This window comes from Panthera onca, chromosome A1 (assembly GCF_046562875.1).
Source record: "Panthera onca isolate mPanOnc1 chromosome A1, mPanOnc1 haplotype 2, whole genome shotgun sequence".
In the NCBI taxonomy this organism is placed as follows: Eukaryota; Metazoa; Chordata; class Mammalia; order Carnivora; family Felidae; genus Panthera; species Panthera onca.
This window is the reverse complement of record NC_138339.1, coordinates 215,562,217-215,568,083: the sequence shown is the minus strand read 5'-3', so window position 1 is coordinate 215,568,083 and position 5,867 is coordinate 215,562,217. Positions and strand designations below refer to the sequence as shown.

The window sequence follows — 5,867 nt, the reverse complement described above, 5'->3', positions numbered from 1 at the left end:
AGTAGCTAAAATGCTCCGAGTACCAACTCGAATGTAGATCTCGGGCCCCACATCCGCATGTGTGCTATAAATACCAGCGTGTTGGAGAGGAGGCATAGGTGCTTAATGCTCTCGTAAAAAGCAGCTTGCAGATGGTAATTAATGCCTCACACCATCCCCAACGTGCAAAGCAGAATTTCTACAGTGGCAGCGGCTCTGATTTCTGATGTCTTTTTAAAAATTTTTGCCCATGAAGCTGGAGGCCAAAAGCTGCACATTATGAAAGATTTTGCTGCCGGCTCACTCAGACCTCAGCTCATAATGGAGATTGGTGCTCGTTAATAGATTCGTGCACTCCTTCCCCGTTGCCTTGTCAAATAATAGCGCAAAGCAGTAAGAGAGGAGTCCACACTCACACGCAACTCATAAGTCCAACAGTGGGGAGGGGGCTTGTTTATTATCCTGTCTGGAGCAGAATGAAATTATTTATGGACCATTTAGATGCAAATGTATCATTCATTTAGCAAACACCCTGCATATGCAGACAATTTAGCCAAACAATAGATCTATAAGGACATCCCCACTAATCTTGGAACATCAACGGTGCCTTTTCAAAGGGGATTTGGATTTTCTCTGAATTGATCAAACTTGACAAGTAATTTCTACCTAATGTTCAGGCTAGCCTCTTCTCTCTTCACCATCTGTAGGTGAGAAATCCTATTTTCTGCTATTGACTAGGTAATGCAAAAGGCTACAGACGCAGGTTAAAGAAGAGGAGGAGATTTTTGTGCCCACGACTATATCGCCACAGAAAATAAAACCATTCTGAAGGACCTATTTTGTTTGGTTGCTTTGAAATTACAAGACGTTTCCATTCGACACACGGCCCATCCCCCAACCCATTTATGCTTCCTGAGCTGTTGCAGGAGAGGAAGCTGGGAAGAAATCTAAGCCATCTTGGTACAAAGAGAGTGTTCCCCACCACTACCCCCCCACCCCCAACCCACACACACACACCTGCTCGCCAAGAAGAACGTCTCAGTCCCTGCGTGGGAATTGTGAAAGAGTAACTCTCAGAATCAATGAAAACCATGTTAGGGGAAAAGACACCAAATTTGAGACTCACCCCATCTTGGAGTTTCCTATCAAAATGTCAGCTTGATTCAGTTGTACGAGACAATTGGGTGAATGGAGGAAAGGTGATGTAATAAGCCCTGCAGGTCAGAGATGTAAAATGGAATTAGATGAATTTCTCCACAGTGGGCCCAAGGGAGGGACTGAGGGGCTACGCTGCCCTTGACTGAGCTCAGAATGGGAGCCTGTAAGTATTTGAATCTTAGGGCTCACCCCCACATGGGTCTCCATGCTGGTACCCTGTGATGGACCTTTTTTAAAAAAAAACAAAAAAAAACAACATTTTTCTTTGCCCATATCCAAGTGGAGAGACGATATTTGCAATCTGCCCACTGCCTCCTCTAGGAGCCTTAGCCCAAGAGAGGCCTTCTCTGCCACCAGATCCTTTGGCCTGGTTGTTAGAAAACAAGAATTAAATTGCCACTGAATCCTTTAATGAGCCATTTTACTGGAAGGCCAACCAACTCCTAGATTTGACTGACAATATTAAAGTGGCCACGATGCGTACCAGGAACACTGGGCTAGATGCCTTGTAAATTTCTTTAAAAAAACAAAACCAAACAAAACCTGGATAGTGCTTTTATTAATTCAACCAGTTTTGTTGCTATAATTCTTAAGTTCTAGGTAGAACTCAAGCCAAATGCATCGTACCTCACTCTCCTCTATCCCTGGCTCTCTCTCCCCATCCATTTCTCTGTGCGTGTGCCCATGCGTGCACGCACACACACAGCCTGCGTGCACACGCATCTCCCACTCCCCCTCCTTCCAACAGTCCAGACTCTTCAAGTCTGCTGCTTCTACTTCATTCACTTCCAGTGTCTTCCTTTCCGTGTTTCAGCTTCATCCCTCACAACTACCGCCTCAGCTTTCTCAAGTCACAAGCTACCTACCGCCTTATTGCCAGATACAGTAGCCGCTTTCCAGACTTCGTCGTCCCCCAAACTCTCCGCCACGTTTGATGCCGTGGACTTCCAGGAAATTCCTAAACACTACACAGAGAGCTCCGCTAGGCGCCTGAAACTCAGTTTACCCAGGTCGACACGGACCTGAAGCCTCTGCCTGCCAGGGGGCACCCCTAACAAACCTTGCCTCCTCCTTCAGTTCCTTGTCTTGGAAGAGGCCATACTCTCCTCTCAGTTACCTGGACTAGAAGCCCCAGGGGCATCTTAAACCCTTCCCTTTTCCTCAGCTGGCTTTTCCAGTCCACCCCGGCATCCCCTTGATCCTTCCCCTATACCACTGGCTCCCCACGTCTCATCCCACCTTTCAGAAAATTACATCGCAAATGGCGGCATCGCTCAAGGTACTCAGACTGCCACGTAAGATGCTCCACACACTATGTCATGTTCTATTTTCAGGTGGCGCCTTCACAGAGGTCTTAGTACGGGTGAAAATATCTGACCAGTTCATATTGAAATGCACGTTCTTTGACTGTAAAGAACTTTCTTGCTGTTTCTCCTTTATATTGTACTTAGTGTCTGATAATTTCTGAAGTTACGGGAGTAGGTTGGTTATATTATTTATGAACTTCATTTCAGACAGGGTTGAAAAATACCGCTCCCTTAGAGCTTGTGCTTAAGGTTTCCTTTCCAGGCCCACCACTTCTTTCCAAGTTCTTACCTGGATACTAAAAGTGTCGTCCTTTCCCTACTCCACTCCCTGTGTGTCCGACTGCCTGTCTCTCCAATCTGTCCTTTGCACCGCCAGAAAGACGATCTTTATACAGCACACATCAGGCCGTGTCCCTCTCCTCCTTCAGGGTCTTTAATGGCTCCCCACCGTTGTGAGAGGCAATTCTCACGCTTGAGTGTGGCACGTGAAGCCATCGCAAGTGGGTTCCTGCTATCTTTCAAGCTTGTCTTCCACATGTCCGTCACACATCCTACGCATCAGTACATGGGATGAGTTTACTCCTCTAGCCCTTTGCTCTATGCTGTTTCCTACCCTCGAACTCCCTTTCTCTCCTATGAAGCCTGCAAGCTTCAGTCAGCCCTCAGTGACTCCTCCCTGCCCCCAGATCCCCTACTCCTTGAATGCTTTATTCAAACGCCATTCAAGGGCCCAGTTCATCCCCCCTTGGTCCATAGTTTAGCTGTTTGTGTACCTCTCCCCTAATGTGTGTGTGCTCTGAGCCAGGACTGTTCCATTTACCTCTGGATCCCCCTCAATGCCGAGCACTTTGACACAGTGCCTGCTCAAGAAATGCTTGCTGATTTGAGTTGAAACAGCAAATCCTGCTAAGCTCAAAATAGTTCTGGGAAAAGACCAGTTGGACGAGCCCAAGGGAAGAGAAGTCTTGATAGCCTTATTAATGGAGCTAAATTCAGGGCTTAGAGCTCCCCCAGGAGAGGCTGCAGACATTTCCATTCCGTTATTTTAACAGAAATTAAAAGTGCACATCGGTAAAACAAGGAAGAATAAACGTATCACCTTCCTAAGAGGCCGTGTTGTAATGCCAAGTCGATTTCCAGAGCTCTGCTCCATAGCCACCCCACCCCCACCCCCATTTCTGCCCTCGTGGTCCCTCCCAGGGGTCCTGTCAGAGTCGGGGTGACTCTACCGCCAATGTTCGTCGGGCTAAGAGTCGGATCCACAGAACTCAGTCAGCAGGGGGGTTAGGGACCTGGGTGTCCCTGGGGAAAATGCTCGCCACAGTCAGCTGTCACCAGGAATGACGCAGGTGCATCGGCAGTGCCCCGCACACACACCGCCATTCCCCCCTTTGTGGGCCTCCACGGCCCCCCAACCCCAGTCTGAATCCTGGCCTGGGCGCTCCCCCAGCCTACTGTCGCTTCTGTCTGTCAGCTCTGTCCTGCTCAGATCCCGCTTTCTCATCAGCCTCATTCGCCCACCTCCCTGCACTCTGTTCTCCCGGGACGTGTGCGGCACCCTCGCTCTTCAGGGTCCTCGTGCTACTGCCTCTGCCCGGAATGCTCTCCCTCCCGCTCACCACCCACCTCTATCTGGGTAACTCTCCTTCCCGGGCCTCGGGGTGGGGGCGTTCTTTCTTGACACCCCCGCTTTAACACAAGGCCCGCCCTGCTTTAAATCCCTCTGATGCATGATACTCATCACGCTCGCAGTACCTTGTTTTGTGTCTCCTCCCAGATCTGTGTCTGTTCATAGCGTCCCTGGGGCCCAACACAGCGTCTGGCACACGAGAGAGAAGTCAATCACTATTTGTTGAATCGAAAGGAGCTGCCTGCCTGGGTGGGTCTGTATGTTTCATGTGAATGTCTACCACTGCCTGACCCTGTTCCCCAAGTGCTGGAAGAGAGCCCTGAACAAGGAGGCAGAATCTCTGTTGTCAAGGGCCTCACGTTATTACAGTGGAAGGAGACACATTTTAAGAAGACATAAACGCGTATCAGAGGGATGTGATCGCTTCCAACGATGATGTTTTTGAAAAAGATAAAATCCTCCCGCTCTTCGTTAATCTGTGTCGGTTGTCAAAGTTACATAAGACCCAATTCCCTTGAAGCCCATGGTCCCCCAACAAGGGGGGGGGTCACGAAGTTAGGGTGACTGTAGCTGCGAGGAAGTAAGACCGATGGCCTTTGGCTCGACAGTCAGGGTGTCTGCCCCTCCCCCATGCCGGACTCCTCTCCTGTCAGCTCTGCGTCTGTATCATAGCTCCAGCCAGCTGCTCTTGGATTCCAGTTTTTCACAAATGTCTCCGTCTCCATGTCTTAACAGCAAGGCAAGGACCACCACTTCCTCAACCCTTGCACGAGGCCCAACGTATAGCAGGAGCTCAATAATTGTCCTTTTGCTACTTTTGACAAAGCTGAATGTGAAGGCTAGCTTGCCAAAAGGCAAGTCCAGAGAAATACAGAGAGCAAAGAGCCACGCAACTTTTGCAAACCCGGAAAAGCTAATTCCCCGTGAGTCACCGCCTGGCCTTCCTGACACTGGGTCCCGGTCAGCAGATTGGAGGACTGGCGGGGGTGACACCGGTGCAATTGTGTTGTCACTCAACTATCCTAGCTCTTTGGTTCACTGTGCTCCCTGCCCGTGCTTACCCCCAGACGCACCACCCATGCTGACAGTAACTCCCTCCAGGGCCTATCAGGGGCATGCTCCCTACTCACGCAGGTTTGGGAATGCTGCGGTCACCACAGAATCTGGTAACGGTGGCTCTACACACGCTGTCACCATGCCTCTATAAGTCACAGTCAAGCCTGACGGACTGGGGACATCCAGAACGTGAGGCAAAGCAGGAGCATCTGGAGAGCCTAGAGTAGAAGGAGAGTGACTTTGCAAGCACGCGCGGAATCAAGTTGTCCTATTTCTCTGCCCCATGGCGGGAGGGGGGTGCCAGAGAGAAAGGAGAGGGAGGAACGGTCCCCACTATTAACACTCCGAGCCAGCAGGGGCACGACAGGCTAGATGGAAGAGGTGGAGACCTGAGGAAGGAGAGGCGGAGTTGAGAATTAGACCAGATCAGCGCTCTCAAACCTTAGGGTACCTGGGAATCACCTGCGGAGTCTTGGAAAAATTCAGGCTCGACTCCACAGGGCTGGGTGGAGTCTCAGATTCTGTGCTCCTGACAAGGCCTCAGGGACAGCCATGCTGCTGGACGTCAGGCCACACACTGTGTAATAAAGGAGGGGATGATCTCTAAGACCCCCTTCAACACAGGCTCAGCCTATGATCCTCTGTAGGGCTGGGCCTCGGTGAGCTCATTGCCTCGTGCAGGCTGGGAAGAAGAGTCAATACTCCGTATGACCCTAAGCCCAGAGAGCCCGGGAGCT

The 5,867-nt window shown here is 50.3% G+C and overlaps 1 long non-coding RNA gene across 1 annotated transcript; it reads right to left on the bottom strand.

The window, feature by feature from the left end:
- Nucleotides 1-2,725: 2,725 nt before the first annotated feature.
- On the bottom strand, nt 2,726-5,343 carry LOC132680297 (uncharacterized). The gene is made up of 3 exons (XR_009610617.1): nt 5,205-5,343; nt 4,200-4,263; nt 2,726-2,995 (listed from the first exon to the last, which is right to left on the bottom strand). It is a non-coding gene; the product is annotated as an uncharacterized LOC132680297 (long non-coding RNA).
- Between the last annotated feature and the right edge of the window lie 524 nt (nt 5,344-5,867).